General features: G+C 43.6%; 1 protein-coding gene and 1 pseudogene across 3 annotated transcripts in view; one reads left to right on the top strand and one right to left on the bottom strand.

Annotated features, from left to right (window-relative positions):
- Positions 1 to 12,779: 12,779 nt before the first annotated feature.
- LOC107144922 overlaps positions 12,780 to 18,578 on the bottom strand; it is a 23,507-nt pseudogene continuing 17,708 nt past the window's right edge.
- Positions 17,783 to 18,578, top strand: part of Rassf2 (Ras association domain family member 2) — a 45,557-nt gene continuing 44,761 nt past the window's right edge. Inside the window, exon 1 of one of the 3 annotated variants that reach the window (XM_048811277.1) lies at positions 17,783 to 17,800. The gene's annotated coding sequence lies outside the window, so the exon portion shown is untranslated. Of the gene's footprint in view, positions 17,801 to 18,456; positions 18,510 to 18,578 lie in introns of those variants that run through there. The other 2 variants (XM_048811279.1, XM_048811276.1) reach the window with 2 other exon arrangements.

Below are 18,578 nucleotides of genomic sequence, written 5' to 3'. Positions count from 1 at the left end.
ACTTTATTATGTTTTTCCTCAATTTGTTCTTGACTTTTAAAAAGTTTTAACATAGCTCAGGAATAATATTAGAGTGCTGAAGCTATCTCATTTGTATTTGCTCCCTTTTGTCCTGTATGGGAAGGTTTTCCTTAGATGAGGTCATCCGGAGTAGTCTAGAAGAATATGGGGAGGGGGTGGGAGGAGGTGGGGACGACAGTGGGCTTAAAACCACAAGCTCCAACCAGATAAAAGATTCTAGGATGGTGGGATTTGGGCATCTGCCTCTGAGTGGTATCCAGAAATGGACACATCCCTGGGTAGATTGACAAGAAAACTTATTCCAGCCTCAAGCTTCAAACCCCTTGGAGACACCGTGAGCCTTAACATTCTAGTGTTTGACCGGTGAAGCAACTGTCTGGAGATTTAAAGATGTCTGTGGGTCATGTGCGTGTGTTCGTATACTTATGAACACATACAGTTTGTTTATTATGTATTTGCCTCTTGGGAAGCAAGTGATTCATTGTGGCCTCAGAAAAATTCTGAATGAGTTTGAAATAGGAGAAAAAAAAAGAAAAAACCCTCCAGGGAGATCCTCCCAGGAATGCCCAAGAAAAGACTTTCAGAAAAATAAAAAATTTTCACCTCAAGTAAAATCCTAACCATTTTTAGTGTGGTGCAGTGATCAGACAAGGAGTTTAGTAGGTGGTCATCCATGTTCAGATATCAAAGTGTCCTCTTCCTAGAGGACAGAGATTACCAGTGTCCCCCAGGCTCTGCTCTCCCACTCTTTCGCAGTTGTAGAATTTGAGAAATACACAAGACTACACTTCCCAGCCTTTCTGGCCGGGGTCATGTGACTGGGCTCTAGCCAATGAGGCACAGTCAAAGCTGAGAGGCAACTTTTTGAGTTGTGTTCTTGAATAGTATCTTGTTTATCCCCATCTTTGCCTTTGCCCCCACTGTTGAAAAGTAGAATGGTGGCCAACCAACATGGTCCATTCAGACAAGGACAGCACCTGGCAAGGCAGAAAAATACAAAAGGATTCCGAAATCCTAGGGTTTCTTCTGATGACTTCAGCCCTAACTTTGGCACAAGAGAGAACAATTATTTAAACCTTTATTACTTGAGTGTCTGCTGTAATCAATACAGCTGTATCCTGACCATCAGGAATTTTGTAGATACAAAGTAATTTGAAATGAGACTAGCAGTTCATAGCGTTCAACCTCACAATTGACCATCCATGCTCTTTGGAGCATGCAACTTGAACTTTGGTCTTCTGTTTTCTTCTCTGTAAAATGGAAATAATAGTTGTAGAAAGGAGTAGAGAGGTTAAAATATAGATCCTCAATAAATTCGATTCCATTCCTCCTTAGTTCCTTTCCAGGCATACATCAATAGCTTTATAGAGCCACTGTCATGGTGTGTGTGCTTTAACTGCACAAACTGGCCCGGCTAGGGGCCATGAACCAATGGAATCAATATAAAGATGTGAAAACTTGGGCTGGGGATGTGGCTCAAGTGGTAGCGTGCTCGCCTGGCATGCACAAGGCGCTGGGTTCGATCCTCAGCACCACATAAAAATAAAATAAAGATGTTGTGTCCACCGAAAACTGAAAAATAAATATTAAAAATTCTCTCTTTCTCTTTCTGGAAAAAAAAAAAAAGATGTGAAAACTACTATTCTTCTGCGCCCAAACCACCCTCCCTTAGAGTAACCCATTACTTCCACCAGGTGTGTCCTTTCACTGTGTTCTCCTTGTTTAACACACCTGACACCATCATAAGGCACATATACAAGGGCCAGGCTTGCCTGTTTGTTTTCCTGAAATAGAACTGTAGCATATGCATCGTGTAACTTGGCTTTTTCCCTTTAGGAATGCAGCTTGGGCATTCCTACAAATGGGAAGAGAGAGACCTATCCTGCATTCTCTAATATTTTGTGCATGGAGATGCAGTCTTATGAACAAGACCCTATGCCCATGGATTTCTTTTCAGTGCAGCCTTTTATTCATCTTCTCTGTTTACTTGCTTTTCCTCTTCCGTTTCCCTCTCCTGCCCAACTTCTGATTGCTGTAGTAATACATGTTAGCAACCTTCTTTGTATCATTCATATAACCATGTAAACATCTATCTGTCTAGCTATTCTACTTGTACACACACACACACATACACACACTGTGTATGTTGCTGTGACCAAATGACCTGACAAGAACAATGTAAAGGAGGAAAACTTCATTTTGGCTCATGGTTTCGGAGGTTCAGTCCACAGACAGCTGACTCCATAGCTCTGGGCCCGAGGTGAGGCAGAACATCATGGTGGAAGGCCATGGCAGCAGGAAATAGTTCAGGACATGACAGGAAGCAGAGCTCTGCTCACCAGGGACAAAATATAAATCCCAAAGGTACACCCCCAGTGACATATTAACTCTAGTCACATCTACACTACCCAGTTAATTTACATTGGTAGATTAATTAATCCACTGATTATGATCTTATACATGAGCTTTTGGGGGACATATCTAAACCATAAAGTGAAAATATAGACATACTTTTCTGCACCTTGAATGGAACACTCAGTGATAACTTGTGGAAATAATTTAGCTGACATCACTCTTAATTTTTTTTCATGCTGGGTTTTATAATATTTCTTTCTGTGGATTTACCATAGTTTATTCAGAGTTCAGGGATATTTTATTCCCAGTTTTTTTGATCATCACATAGAGCCACAAAAAAACATTGTTGCCTATAAGTTTAAACAAGATAAAATCCATCCCTAGAAGTGGGATTGTTGGATGGAGCCCAGTTGCCCATGGTGGTAACCTGTTCCATATGTGCGTGTTGGGATCATTTATTGCCCCTTCCCGCTCCACACCCACTGTCCATCTTAGCAACTTGCATTTTAATCTGTGCCTCGCTGTCTGCATTTGAGAGGCCCCAAACTATGACACCCACCACAGTTATCACCAATTTTCACAGGTGTTCCCTCTTAGGGATAGAGGCCCTGGGAGGTTGCACATTACTCTGAAGCTTTTACAGATAATTTTCTCAAAACAACACAAACTTTCTCTGTAGAGTTATGTCCTCCTCTGAGCTCTCCAAATTTGAGTGAGAACTGTTCTTTCATGTGGCAGTGTGGTGCCCCTTGAACTTAGTCACGTGGGTCTTTTGTCTTTAGGGGTCCATGTCAAGGTGTGGGTTGGGGAAAGGAGGACAGATCTCCTGTGATATCATGGGTTACTGCTACTCACAAAGCCCTCTGGAGGGCACTGACAAGCTGGTGACTAGAAATTCTAAACTTTACCCAGACCTCATGTCTGAGTTTCCAGCCCTAAAGCCAGCTGCTTACCTGAAATAACCATGGATGCCTCTCCAACTGAAGATATCACCTCCCCCCTTCACCAGAGATCCTTCTCTTCCAGCCACACACCCTCACTAAAAACCTGGCTGTCACTTGCAATTCCTCTCTGTCTGCCATCTTACATGTCTGGTCTATCACTAAAGCCTGGGAGTTCTGCCTTGCAACGGCCTCCTGAGTCTGTCCTCCTCTCTGCACATCCACTGTGCTATATTTTGGATCTAGAATGTCTCCTACGTCCCAAGACATCACTGAATGTCTTGGTCCCCAGTCAATGGTGCTATCAGGAGGTGATGGAACCTTTAGAAGGTGGGGCCTAATGGAAGGAAGTTAGGTCATTGGGGGAGTGTCCTTGAAGGTGATATTAGGATCCCAGCCCCTCCTCTTCTCTTTCACTTCCTTCCATGAGATGAGCAGCTTTGTCCAACCATGTGTTTCCACCATGATGCTCTGCATAACCACAGGCCCCCAAAAGATCGACTAGCTGACCATGGACTAAAATCTCTGAAACTGTGAGCCAAAGTAAACAAACCTTTTCTCCTTTAAGTTGATGTATCTCGGGAATTTGTTATAGTGACAGAAGGCTAACTAACACACACTGCTACCTCTTATAATAGATTGCATCCCTTTTCTCAATTCTTGACCCACCCTGAATCCACACTCTTTGCCACGTGACTTTGCAATTCCTCCCTCTGCAGGTAGGGTATACTTCTATAAACCTTGACTTTGAGCTTGGACATGTGACTTACTTCAGCCAATGGGATGTCACAAAGACAGGAAATGTGCTTGGGTAGGGCTTGCTCTTTTGCACCTCAGACATCACCATGGGAAGAACAGTCCCCAGATAGCCACCGATTTGGAGATTATGAGAGACGGGTAGAGCAGAACTGCAGCAGGAAGCAGAACTATCCCAACTGCTCCCCACCAATGTACATCATTTTAAACACTGAGCTGTTTTTTAAAAAGTAGCATCATGACAACCCCTGACTGATATAACTCTAGATTCCAAGTAAACCACAATTTTGTTCCTCAACTTCCATAATAACTCCTCAACCAGTTTACATGTTGTAATCATAATCCTTTCCTACCTCAAATACATCTATGGCAATCTATTGCATTTTTTTTTAAAGATAAATTAAAGCACCTTGTGTTTGTTGTGCTGAGGATCAATTCCAGAGCCTCATGCACGCTAGGAAAGCACTCTACCACTGAGCTCTATCTCTGGCCCCAGTTAAAGTCAACTTTTAATACAGTTATTATAAACTTTTAATACAGTTATTAGAAGGTTTAAGTGCATAGACCTCAACATGAAAAGCAGAAGGTAAACGCACTTATCGAGTAAAAGATAGGATGCAAAAAAAAAAAAAAAATTAAGAGCAAAGTCATTGTATGCCATCACACTCCTATAAATGCAGTTTCTCAAAACAGCATTCAGAAACTAGTACAAAGTCATTGATCTGAGTGCCTTTGTAATATTAAACAAAACCAGAATTAAAGCTCTCAACTTAGGCTCCCCCCAGGTCTCTGCTTGGACTCTGGGGTCGCTTCTTCTGTATCAATCAGCTTAAGCTGGAATCACATTTCCTGGAATTCTCTTCCCTCTGCAGGTCCAAGTCAAAGTTGTTCACAAGAGAAACTTGTGCACATTCTGAAAAAAAGACACAAAGTAGCAGCAGCAGCAGCAGCAGCAGCATTTGGAAGATAAGTGCAGGATCCAGGTGCCACCAACCACAGCTGCATCTGTCCCTATCCCCAAGCTGCTACTGCCTGGCTTCTTTAGTGCGAAGCCAGTTAGGCCAACTGCTCCTCTTTCTCACCCTGGATTGCCTCCACGTGCAGCTGTGAGTCTTAGTGCATTAGTATCTCCTGCAAGTCACTCCCAGCTGTGGGAAAGACACGTGTTCCAGTGTGTCCTCACAGGTTTTGGTGTCCCTGCCTGAGTTCCGTCCATCCTTGCTTTCCCTCACTTTGTGTCCACCTTTTCTTCCCAGGCCTCCCTTGCTGACTCAGGCTTACCACTGCACATACAAGCAACAGCCTTCCGTAGATTTCTTCATCACTTCCCCTGTGACTTTCTTCTGAGCTCCCAATGGTCTTCTTATAGATATTACCTCACCAGCTTCTCCCACAAGGGCGTGAGGTCTCAGCTCTATAGCAAGTGCAAGGGCAGCCCATTGCAATATGAATGAAACCCCAAACTCCTTACCACAGCCCACAAGACCAGACCCGGCCCCTCTCTCCTCCTCCAGCTCCAGTGCCCATCTCTTCACACCCTCCCTGCTTTACCCGGACACTAACTTCTTCCCACAGAGCAAGAGCCCTTTGACTGAGCATTGGCAATTACATTCTCATTGGGTCACTTAAATGCTTAAGACCCTCCTTCCCACTCCTCCCTGGTGGCTGGGGTTGGAGAAGAAGAGGTTAAGCTTGTTGGAAGGGCTGGGTGGCTGGGGCCTGTTCTCAATCAGGGCACAACAGGAAGGCATGGGGAAGTCCCCATAGCAAAGTGATTAGGTAGGGTGTGTGCGAACACGCTAAACGTGCGTTCATCTCTGTGCAGAGCGGAGAGTTGGTGGGCCAGGGACAGGGAGGAGAGGCTGTCAAGGTCTCATCACAGTACAACTTAGGAAGTTGGCTTTGCAACTGCAGAGGTGTGGCCAGCTCTGGGCAGAGGGTCAGCATCTCAGGACAGACTGGAAGAGGCGCTCACGGACTGTCTCTCTGGATGCACCAACCCCCGCCCCCGCCTTCCTTGGCTCCTTGCTGAGGTTCTTGGCCCAGGAAGCATATGTGTCCTCCAAGAAACTTCCCCAGCTGGCTCCTCTCAGAAGGGTCTGCATCTCCCTGTGACAGGAGGTGGCTTTGCTCCCCAGCCAGCTCTGCAGTTTGAACCATGCTCACACATAGGGCAAGGTGCACTGTGTCCCTGAAGCACCACAGGAAACTGGGAACTCCACTCATCTGGAGTTTTGTTTCTTGGCTACATAAGGGGAACATAAAACACCTCTCATTTCCCACCTTTTGTTCCAGTCACAATGGACCACACACCGCTCTCTGACTGAGCCAGGCTTTTCATGGCTGTGAACTTGCTACTACCTCTGCCTGCATTGTCCTGCCCCATCTCAGGAACTCCTACTAACCCTTAAGACTCAAACCAGATGTCACCTCCTTCTCAAGGTCACCCCTTACACAATATATATATATATATATATATATATATATATATATATATATATATATATATCTTCCTAGGTGCTGCCAGGTAACACCTGCCATGTATTGCAGTCGAGGTCTCCGCCTACTTATATGCAACACCTGGTCATCTTATTACAATTTAACACAGCCTGAGGCCTGGTTCTGAATTTATCACCAACTTCTAGGTGATGGTGATGATGATGATGATACTGGTCCCTGGACCACACTCTGAGTAGGAAAGATCTAAAACATTTATCTCGTATTCTCACTTGAAATTTCAGGTCAAATACATTGATATTTGACCATATGGAATTCTTTTTTTTTAATGAAAAGATTTTTAATTCACATTATACTCAGGTATATTTCTTTTTTAATAAATTTTTGTATTTATATATGACTGCAGAATGCATTATAATTCTTATTACACATATAGAGCATAATTTTTCATATCTCTGGTTATATACAAAGTATGTTGACACCAATTCGTGTCTTCATGCATGTGTTTTGGATAATAGTGTCCATCACATTCCACCATCATTTCTAACCCCATCCCCCTCCCTTCCCCTCCCACCCCTCAGCCCTATCAAGAGTTCTTCTATTCTTCCCATGCTCCCCCTCCCTACCCCACTATGATTCAGCCTCCTTATATCAGAGAAAACATTTGGCATTTGGTTTTTTGGGATTGGCTAACTTCACTTAACATTATCTTCTCTAACTCCATCCATTTACCTGCAAATGCCATGATTTTATTCTCTTTTATTGCTGAGTAATATTCCATTATGTATAAATGCCGCATTTTTTTTTTTAATTCATTCATCTATTGAAGGGAATCTAGGTTGGTTCCACAGTTTAGCTATTGTGAATTGTGCTGCTATAAACATTGATGTGGCTGTGTCCCTATAGTATGCTGTTTTTAAGTCCTTTGGATGTAGACCGAGGAGAGGGATAGCTGGGTCAAATGGTGGTTCCATTCCCAATTTTCCAGGAAATCTCCATACTGCTTTCCATATTGGCCGCACCAATTTGCAGTCACACCAGCAGTGTATGAGTGTACCTTTTTCCCCACATCCTCGCCAACACTTATTGTTGTTTGTATTCTTAATAGCTGCCATTCTGACTGGAGTGAGATGAAATCTTAGTGTAATTTTGATTTGCATTTCTCTAATCGCTAGCGATGATGAACTTTTTTTGTATATTTGTTGTTTGATTGTATATCCTCTTCTGAGAAGTGTCTGTTCAGTTCCTTGGCCCATTTATTGATTGGGTTATTTGTTTTTTTGGTGTTTAGCTTTTTGAGCTCTTTAAAATACCCTGCAGATTAGTGCTCCATCTGATGTGTGAGGGGTAAAGATTTGCTCCCAAGATGTAGGCTCTCTATTTACCTCACAGATTGTTTCTTTTGCTGAGAAGAAACTTTTTAGTTAAAAACAAACAAACAAACAAAACATCTTAGCCTTTATTTTGAATTTCCGTTCAGTTAGTAACAAAAAACATGGAGGGTCGATTTCTGGTTAAACTCATTCATTTCAGGTGAAAAATCAGTGAATTCTGCTTGCCCCACCCTCTGAGTCTCATCTCCATTTTGGTGGGGGGCGGTGGGCTTATGTAACATCTTGGCAATTTGGGGGGGGGGGTGAGTGGGGAAATCTAGCCCTGGGCAGGTGGCATGCTTGTTCTGGGTACAGCATCTTCCACCCTGGCTCCCCCAAGGTGTCTGAGCCTCATGTCATCTCTAGCATGGCTTAAACATGATATTTTTGTGGGTCCTCTTACCCCAACTGTGAGATGTACTTGGAACCCCCAGCTTCCTCCCTTCTGGCTTCCATGGCCTTCTCTGGGGTGGGGGAAATGTTGGCTTCTTTCCCACAGCTCCCTGCATCCTCCAGAAGCTCTCTGGGTCTGGTCCATCACTGCTGAGGACGCCCTAAGTGGCCACATGCCATGGATACCATGTTGCTTCAGGAGACTGATGGGAAGTGGGTACACTTTTCTACTTTCAGATCCCACCCCAGCCTGAAATTAGAGGGTCTCATTGCTTGTTCCCACCCTTCTGGATTAACCTATAGAGAATGTAGCATGCTAGACACCTCTTCAGGATTCCATCAGCACCCAGCTGACTGGCTTCCCTCCCAGCTTGCTTCTTCCCACCTTTTCTCTCCCCTCTCTACCCATAGACTCTTCTTTTTTTGGGGGGTGGGGGGTGGAGCTAAACAGGGATTGAACTCAGGGGCCCTCACCCACTGAGCCACATCCCCAGCCCTATTTTGTATTTTCTTTAGAGACAGGATCTCACTGAGTTGCTTAGCACCTTGCTGTTTCTGAGGCTGGCTTTGAACTTGTGATCCTCCTGCCTCAGCCTCCGGAGCTGCTGGGATTACAGGCATGCACCACTGTGCCTGGCTATTCTTCTTTTCATTTTAATTATTTTTTTGATTGATTAATATAGGTATATTGTATATTATATACGTATATTGAAACAAGCCAAATAGTACCAAAGAGTCCTCATCTTTTTATACTCTTTATTTAATCCTCTATTCCTTTGGGCATAAGGAATTGAAGGTCCACTACAATCAAGGACCAAATCGTTTTGCTTCCATTTCCTCCCCCTTCTATTCTCCCCTCTGTTTTGGTTGCTTATTGCTATTATTAGTTCCAGGATTTTATTTCTCCACAGGGACACTCTGTTTGTAGGAGACCAATCTTCTTTGTCCAAGACAGTGGAGCACTTTGCAGTTTGCTCTTCATCTTTGGTCCAACACATGAAATGACATCAGCGCTGCTTGAGCCCCAAGACCACCAAAGATGTTGGTGCCTCCCTCTAACTACTGGATGCTTGTGTAACCTTGAATTCGTTTATTTCTCTACTAGTTGGGCCACCTACTTTAAACAAATCTTCTCATTCCCTTCCATTAAAACATGAGGAGATCAGGACACTTAATAAATTGTTACTTTCATTTCTTTTTTGGCTTCTACACCATAATGGTTTATAACATTTATGTTTCGTTTTGTAACCAGAATTGCAATAGTTGTTTTAAATTAAATCTCAAACTAAATGTATTCAGTGCTCCCTATGGGTGCTTTTACCTGTTTCTTTCTTTGTTTACCAAACTTGTTTTTTTTTTTAAATATTTTCTTCAATATAACTGAGGTGTTTTTTTTTAATTGCATGATTTATGGTTGGCTTAGGGTTTGAGTTGATATAAAGTTCCCGGATCCTATTTTCTTTCTTGAGAACACTATGGTAGCATAAAAAGGACAAGACTAACTTTTTATACTCTAGCTTTGGGCATTACTGTGCTGAAATTTCTAGTTAGGCTTTTTCTTTCTTTCTTTCTTTTTTTAATGGGTAATTTGACCTTTCTTCTGAGTAACGAAGGAATATTTATGTTTGAAATATAGTAACATTGATAGGATATATTGGTGTCAGTTGGCTTGTTCCTTTAGTTATTATTTTGTCAAATGCTTATTGGGGCCTCCCAGGTACCAGGCATGATTTAAGCATGAAGAACATGGCATTAATGTAAAAGGATAAAAATCTCTGTCCTCGGATGCTCTACTTTGGATCTAGAATGTTCCCCAGAGGTCTCTGTGTTAAAGACTTAGTCCCCAGCGTGGCACTATTGAAAGGTGATAGAAATCTTAAGAATTGGAATCTGGTGAGAGAAATTTGGGTCATTAGTGGCATGATCTTAAAGGGGACAGTGGGACCCCAATCCCTTCCTTTTCTCTCTCTTTCATTTCTTGGCTGTGGTGAGGTAAGCAGCTTGCTCCATTGTACCCTCCCCACTATGACTCTTGACAAGACCCAAAAGAAACAGGACCAAGTGACCACGGTCTGAAACCTGTGAAACCATGAGCTAAAATAAACTTTTTCTCCTTATGAGTTGATTATCTCAGATATTTTGTTACAGTGACAGCAAGCTGACGAATACAGCATACCTCACGGAACATTCTGGTAAAAAACTAAAAAGGAAAAACAGACTATATCCATTTCTCAAAAATATAGTATGCTCTTTTAATCTATAAAATCAAATTGTTTGGTTGAGAAAATTTTCCTTAATTTATACATGTGAATGCCAATTATACATGTTAGGTTTCCCACACTTATTATTTCATCTTCCGCCTTTTAGAATTCTTGTTATTCTCCATGTTGCTGTGTTCATTTTTTCCGAAGGACCTCCCATGGTCCTCTCTAAATTTTCTTCAGTGTTTTCTCCTTTATTGGGTCTTTTCACTTCAGTGATGGTTTATTTTTCTGTCTTACTTTTTTTTCCTGAGCCCTGGCAGCAGTTTATAGTTGTCTTTTGTTTCCATTGTATTATTTTTCTTGTGTATTTATCTTTTCTTGTGTACTTAACTTTTTATTTATTTTTTTGCTTTCATTATGTTATTGAATTCAGGAGAAAATCATTGGTCACAATTTTTATCCAGTGAAGACAAAGCCTTTCTCGAGTGTTGGCAAGAAGTCTCTCTCTGGCTCAGGGGAAAGCTCAACAACTCAGATGTGTGTGTGTGTGTGTGTGTGTGTGTATGCAGGGCGAGATCTGTGAACACGTCGATATATTATTTCACTAGGGTAATACATATTTACTTCTCTCATCACACTATAATGATTAACAGGGCTTTGCCTTCTGAGTGGGGAGACAGTTCTGTCATGGCAGATGCCCGTTACATGTTTGCTGAATGAATTGGTGAATGACGGAGTCTTCCACATCATAATCAAAGAAAAAAAGGGGGGTGAGTAGAGGGGAAGAAATGGGAGTGAGGGTCGTACACTAAGGCCAACTTGTGCTGGCCTCACAGCTTGGTGGACATTGAACGGTCACCCTAGGGGCTCTGTGGTAAGGTTTCTGCTGTTTCCTATGCCCAACCCTGGGGAAATTGCAAGGAAGCAATAACCCTGACTCTCTCTCCCTCACCCTAGGACTTATGCCAACCTCCAGCCCCAGGTTCCCCGAATGGTTTCAGGTGTTGGTTGAGGCTAGCAATCTGGGTATCATACCTCCACTGGACCTGGCTGCATAGGGCAGGGGCAGAAAGCACAGAGGTTTGGGAGAGGGACTAGAGATGGATTCAGGGATTCACATCCCAGCTCTGTCTGGCCCCTTCTGGCTGCGATCCTGGGCAAGTTACCTAACTACTCTGTGCTTCAGTTTCTTGTGTCTAAAGTGAGAATAATAATCATGTCACCTCTTAGGTGGATGAGGATTAATGAGTTAATGCTTGTACTGTGATGAGATTTGAATGGCAGTTATACATATCCTGTATAACCTATGTTATACTCTCCTCTGCCACACTGTGAGTACCTAACACAACGGCTAAATTAATTTCTTCTGTGCTCACTGTTCTCAGGGCGGCAGGGGAGGAGATGAACTGGTAAATAAATCGCCATCCTGGTTCTTGGCTGGTAGATTGGAGGAAGTGCTCACTGTGCTGCATTTGGAGATGGTGAGAAGGCTGAGGAAGTGGTGGTTGGGGGGGTGGGGGTGAGGAAAGGCTGGTCAGGGAGGGGGCCAGGTCCCAAATGGGCCTTGTCCCCAAGAGAGGTGGCACTTGGGCCAAGTTTTGGAGGATGAGTCGGCGTGAGGAGCAGCTCCAAAATGAGGGCTTTGGGAACAGTTCTAGTTGAACCAAGGAACTCAGGGGATGAATTGGGTAATATGTTTGATAATTTTTTTTAACTTAGATTATATGTTTAAATTGAGAGGGTGAAGAGCAGAGGGCACTGAAAAAGTTACCACGGCCGAGGAAAGACCACCCTTAGCTTTGTCAGCAGGGAGAGGAGGTAAGAACATCTCAGGAGAAGGAAAATACTTGGGAGAATATGTGGAGAAAGAAAAGGCATGAATCAGCACGCCTGTAGTCCCAGAGGCTTGGGAGGCTGAGATAGGAGGATCACGAGTTCAAAGCCAGCCTCAGCAACTTAGTGAGGCCCTAGGCGACTCAGTGAGACCCTGTCTCTAAATAAAATACAAAAAAGGGCTCAGTGGTTGAGTGCCCCTGAATTCAATCCCTGGTATCCCCATGTCCCCCCAAAAGGTGTGAATCAGAGAACCTCCCCCCCCCATCTAGGATCACTTAGGGATGCTCAGGCCAGAGGCAGGTGGAGAGGAGCCCTCAAGCCTGGCCACAAACCTGGGTATAAGCACCAACAAGGGAGAGATGAACAGGCCATATGAGCTGCCTGCCCCTCACCTTCTGAGAACATGGACCCATACCACATCCTGGTCCCCACTTCCTTCCTGGCTACTGCTGATGGCACCAGAGGTCAAGTGAGTTGATGACAGCTGCTTCAACAATGTAGACGTTGTAGTGCATGTCGAGGAAGGCCGCCATCTGGGCATAACTTGGAGCAGGAAAGAGAAGGTAATACAAGAATCAGGGAGGGACAAGGAAAAAGAAGGGGAGAGAAGACACTCCAGGTTGCAGTCATGACCCATCTTGGACCTGGCTCACTTCCTTCCTGTGGGCCCTGCCAGAGAACCTTAGTTCTTTAAAATGAATCTTCTTTACTTAAGCTCGTTCAAATGGCTTCTGTTTCTTGCAACCAAATGCTATGGTGACTTGATTTCTCTTAAGTTCCAATCTTTGAACCCACCAAATATATTTCTGGACAAGATGCTACCTAATACTGTTTGGACCCTCAATATTTATTATGATGGTATGTATGGATTCACACCAAGAAACTGATATTTCCTTCCAAAAATGGAAAAGGATCTTTGGTGGAATGTAACCCTGGGGTAAAGGAAACTTGAATAGATTCCTAGGAAAACTCTATGAAGTATTCCATCTAATTTGAAACAGTTCAGTTACCAGACTATTCATAAGCAATTTGTTTAGCAGGATGGCTTCTGAGAGAGAGAGAGAGAGAGAGAGAGAGAGAGAGAGAGAGAGAGAGTTTGGCCTTGAGGCTCACTAGCAAATACTTTTTGTGAAAAGAGACATATTTGGTGGCAAGGAGTAAGTCTAGATCATGTGCTTTGGATTCTTTGCTTTCCTTTTTCCTTCTTATCACCCTTTGTTTGTGTTTTCACTGCAGGAGGGAAAATCTGGGAAGTTTTCTGTCTGGGGCTTTACAAAAGCTCTAAGTATACCCTTGCCATCTCCAAGGATGGATCCAGACACTGTCCCATATAAATATTTTAGATACCATGGAAATTTCTTCATGGTAGATAAAGTGGACTCTTTTAATTAAGATAGTTCTTTCCCATGAAAGAAAAACTTGTAGAGGTTACTGACAAACATCTTTGTTACTCACATTTCCCTGGGTCTCTCCAGCTTGAGAAAATAAAGTAGAGTCATATTAACAGCTATAAATCTAAATGTCACCATCTCATTCACACTTAAGCCATTTGAAAACACCTCTCTGCTGCTTTGGATGGTTTAGGGGCACAGGCAGGCAGGACAGGGGAGTTCCCAGAGGTACCTCATAAGCTCACGAACAAATCCAGGCCTCCAGGCTTGTGTCCACTAGATACCCCAGTCACATCAGCCACAGGACCTGTTAAGTTCTTTAGCAGTTAGCAATTGCTATAAAACAAGCCGCCCCAAATTCTAGTAGCTTATAATGGCAACCTATTTACTTGTGCTTTTATTGGGTATTTGGACTGAACCAAGATGGGCTCTCTCAGCCGTCTGTGGTCAGTTCTGGGTTAGTGTCTTACTCCATTTTCTGTTTGCTATAACAGAATACCTGATATTAGTAATTTGGAGAGAGAGAGAGAGAGAGAGAGAGAGAGAGAGAGAGAGAGAGAGAGAAAAGAGGTTTCTTTTGCCTAATGATTCTGGATGCTGCGAAGTCTGAGATTGATTGGCCACATCTGGTGAGGACCATGTGCTGCTTCAACTTATGGTAAAAAATGGTAGGGCAAGCAGGTGCATTCAAAAGAGACAAAGAGACAGAACACAAGGGATAAACTTGTTTTATAACGAGCCACTCTCAAGGTAACTAATTAGGTCGTTTGAGAGAAAGAACTAAGTCATCAGAGAAAGGCCTGAATCCATTCATGAGGGCTCAGCTCCCATGACCTGACCACCTCCACACAGTACGGCCACATGGAGGAATTAAGCTTCCAAAGAATGAACTTTGAGGGGATACAATCAAATCCAGGCAGCTGGAGAGGGAATTACTGATTTTGGTTGGACTCCCTCACACCTAGGGTTTTGGCTGGAACAACTCAGCTGACTTGGCCCTGGACTGTGTGGTCTCCCATCTTCTAGTGGGCTAGCCCAAGCTTTGTGAACATGGTAGAGACAAAGTTCCAATAGAGAGAGTAGAAGACTATAGGGCTTCTTGCTTGATGCCCAGGCTTTGGAAAGGCACAATACAGTATCTGCTATATTCTATTGGCAGGTCACAGTGTCAACCCAGATTCCAGGTGGAGAAACTGGAGGAACTGCAAAGTCTCATGGCAAAGAGTATGAAGGCTGGGAGGGGAGTCATTGTGACCATTTGGGCAATCATTCTACCCCTTTCTGGGTATTCTTGTTGACCTACCATGCCCTTGAAACAGAGAAGCTGAATGGTGGCATGTTGGTCCCTTAAGTGTTTCTCACAGGGCCATCCAAAGCATGATTGCTTGAGCCTCTCAGTATCCCCGAGGAGCACAAAACAGTCCTTTGTAACTCAAAGCCCCATTCGGTCTTCCCAGGGGTCCCCTTCTATGGGTCCAGTTTGGGGCCACTTCAACTCTCTTTCATGGCTCTACTGGGCCAAACTTGTTTTCTACTTCCCCTAGAGTGAGGTGACCTTCCAGGAGGGGATAAAGATGATGATGATGATGATGATGATGATGATGATGATGATTTTAAAGAGAGAGAGAATTTTTAATATTTATTTTTCAGTTTTTGGTGGACACAACATCTTTATTTTATTTTTATGTGGTGCTGGCTGAGGAGTAAACCCAGTGCCCCACACATGCCAGGTGAGTGCGCTACTGCTTGAGCCACATCCCCAGCCCCATATTAATATTATTATTATTATTATTATTATTTTTAACCCTCCGAAGCAAACAAATCTCTAGCCAGCCCACCCTGCTGTGTGCCTGGCATATCCAGGTATGGTGGGGTCCCAGGAACAGATTTGCTTAGACTTCCTTATTTCTCTATGACTGACTGGATCTTCTTTTGTAGATATGTCAGTGAATTCTTGCTCTCTGGGCCTGTGCTGTCCCTGTGGAAGCCACTTGTCACATGTGGCTATTGAGTACTTGGAATATGGCCAGTGCCCCTGAGAACTGACTTCTAAGCTTATTTATTCATATCTAAAATTAAAATTTATACACTGATACTCAATTCAATTGCTGGGAACCATTTAAGTATGTTTGGGACAACTTGGTTATATGAATCTACAACTATAACTACAATTTGAATATTTTTTAATGAAAATTTAAATCTGAATTGAGGTGTGGAGAAGTATAAATATATACTTGATTTCTGCTCAAGTATGAAAATAGAATGTAAAATATCTCATGAATAATTCCTGTACATAGATTACATGTTGAAACAACAATACTTTGGATAAACTGGGTTAAATAAAAAATATTATTAAAATTAATTTCACCTGTTTTTTTTTTTTTTTTTTTTTTTTTACCATTTTAAATGTGATTACTAGAAAGTTTAAAATCAAGCTGGATGCAGTGGCATCCCAGCAGCCCAGGAGCAGGATTGAGAGTTCAAAGTCAGCCTCAGCAATTTAGCGATGCCCAAACAACTCAGTGAGACCGTCTCTCTAAATAAAATACAAAATAGAGCTGGGGATGTGGTTCAGTGGTTAAGTGCCCCTGAGTTCGATCTCTACTACAAAAAAAAATAATAATAATAACGTTTAAAATCACATCTGTGGCTCTAGTGTGTCTTTCATTGTTTGGATCTTGGAATGTGTCTCCCTTAGAAAAAATGTTATAAATGGTGATCTGCTTCCCAGGCCAGCTACAAAAGTCTGNTTTTTTTTTTTTTTTTTTTTTTTTTTTTTGCGTTTTTGGAGATCAAACCCAGCACTTCATGCATGTTAGGTAAATGCTCTATCACGGAGCTACACCCCCAGCACTTGTCTTTATTTTTATTGAAGAACTCCTTCTGGAAGGCTTACCTGCTGCTTCTCTATACCATGAGCCTTTCTGTCCAGTTCTTGAGGGTGGAAACCTATAAGAAAACATGGTTGTTTTTTTTTTTTTTCTAGTACTGGGAATGGAAGCCAGAGCATCGCACATGCTAGGTAAGTGTTTTTCTACTAAGCCACATCCCCAGCCCTCAAGGGTGGACTTTAATGCAATATTAATGCAATATTTTCAAAATATCTTTATCCCAGATGTATTGTCCCTATCTTTTCTTGAAGGAAGAGAGACTTTTCCTTTTTCTCTTGTGGCTTCTAAGGGAAACTGATGAATAGTGTCTTGAATCAATCAATCAATCAATGTATTTATCATGATGGAGAATATAATTATAGAGAGAAATGGGTTTGGTTTTAAACAAATTCTAGAGTCAGTGTTCTTGATGGGACATGGGACAAGGGAGCCTACACGTGGCTCAGGGGATGGGTCATAGGATGGTCACCTGATTCAAGGTAAGCCTGTGAGCTACTTTCCTGAGAGACTAAGGGATTCTAGCAGCATGTGGCTGCTTTCTTGAGCGGCCCTGCACCAAGCCCTAGTTATAGAAGTCATGACTACTTTTGGTCATGTGTCTGCAGAGCAGGGAAGATCATTCTAGAAAAGAAGAAAGAACCCCTTGGAGAAGGTTTATCCTGGGTTACTGGAAGCCTTCCAGCTCTGGATCTCCTCTTACTGAGCTCTCCCAACAGTTTCTGACCTGAGAAACTCCCATGTCCTCAGAATACATTCCCTGAGAATCCTCCTGTTACCTACAAAAGAAAGAAGCTTAACAGAATAGTGGCTTCAAAGGGGGAAAATTAATGGGAAAGGTTTATGTTTTCTAGCTCAAGGAGAAAAAAAAGCATATTTATTTATTTATTTTCAATAGAAAAAGCTGATCAGTGGCCTCCTTGTTCAGGGTAGCTGACAGTTCTCAGTAAGGCCCTGCAACTGCATTTTGGGTTCAACAGACTTTTGTAGCTGGCCTGGGAAGCAGATCACCATTTATAACATTGTTTCTAAGGGAGACACATTCCAAGATCCAAACAATGAATTCAATAAGGAATGTTTGGCTTCCAAGCAGGATGAGCTGATCGGGCTGTAAATTGGGGAACTGGCCACCATTAATCGTTATGCTCCCTTCCCCTTTGGCTGGGACCTTTCTGCAGGGTGGAGGTATGTATGCGGGGTGGGGTGGGGGGAGAAATCTGAAAGGAGGGTAGAGAACCCGTAGCTGGGGTGTTTGAGGACCTCCTGGACACTGGAAGTGCCCGGAGGTCCAGGGATGGAGAAGAGGGGGAGGTGAAAGATGGACAAAGAAACTTGTCCTCCTTCACATTGCTGTCACGTCTGCCAGCCCGCCAAGTCGACAGGGCGTGTTTAGCCTCTGCCCAACTCCAACCCTTTGGGGGAATAAGCTGGGATGATGTTGATAAAAACCAAACCAAGTAAAACGGCACATCTCCTGCGTGGGGAATCCGGTCGTTCTAGGTGGGCTCGGTAGAGCAGTGTGACTACTCCCTGGGAGTGGCTGTCACCGCGCCAGGCGAGCCGAGGAGCCGGAGCCAAGTCTCCATCCCACTTGGAGACGGCAGCGGCGATGGGGTGAGAGTAGCTAGCTCATCTTCCCACCCCCGCACGCTTACCCCCTTCTCACCTCCCCCAGCCCGGAAGAAGCCCTGGCAGCCCGAGCCCCGACTTGGCGGGCGGGGAAGGGGACGAGCAGTCACAGCATTGTCTAAGAGGGAGGGGAGAAGCTCCGCCCTCTGGAGGGGAGAGAGGGGAAGGGAGGGCGGGAGAGGAGGGAAGGAAGAAAGGCGAGCGAAGAGGGTGGGGGAGTGATGGAGAGCGAGAGAAAGAGGAGGAGAGAGGACGGTCAGACCCGGTAGGGCTGATAAAGGCAGAGGGACGAGATGGAGGGCGAGGAGGGGCGGAGGGGAGCAAGGAGGGCGGG

The sequence above is a fragment of the Marmota marmota genome, unplaced genomic scaffold, assembly GCF_001458135.2.
Source record: "Marmota marmota marmota unplaced genomic scaffold, marMar, whole genome shotgun sequence".
Classification (NCBI taxonomy): domain Eukaryota; kingdom Metazoa; phylum Chordata; class Mammalia; order Rodentia; family Sciuridae; genus Marmota; species Marmota marmota.
Note: the sequence above shows the minus strand (reverse complement) of the source record. Positions and strands in the feature narration are given on the sequence as shown.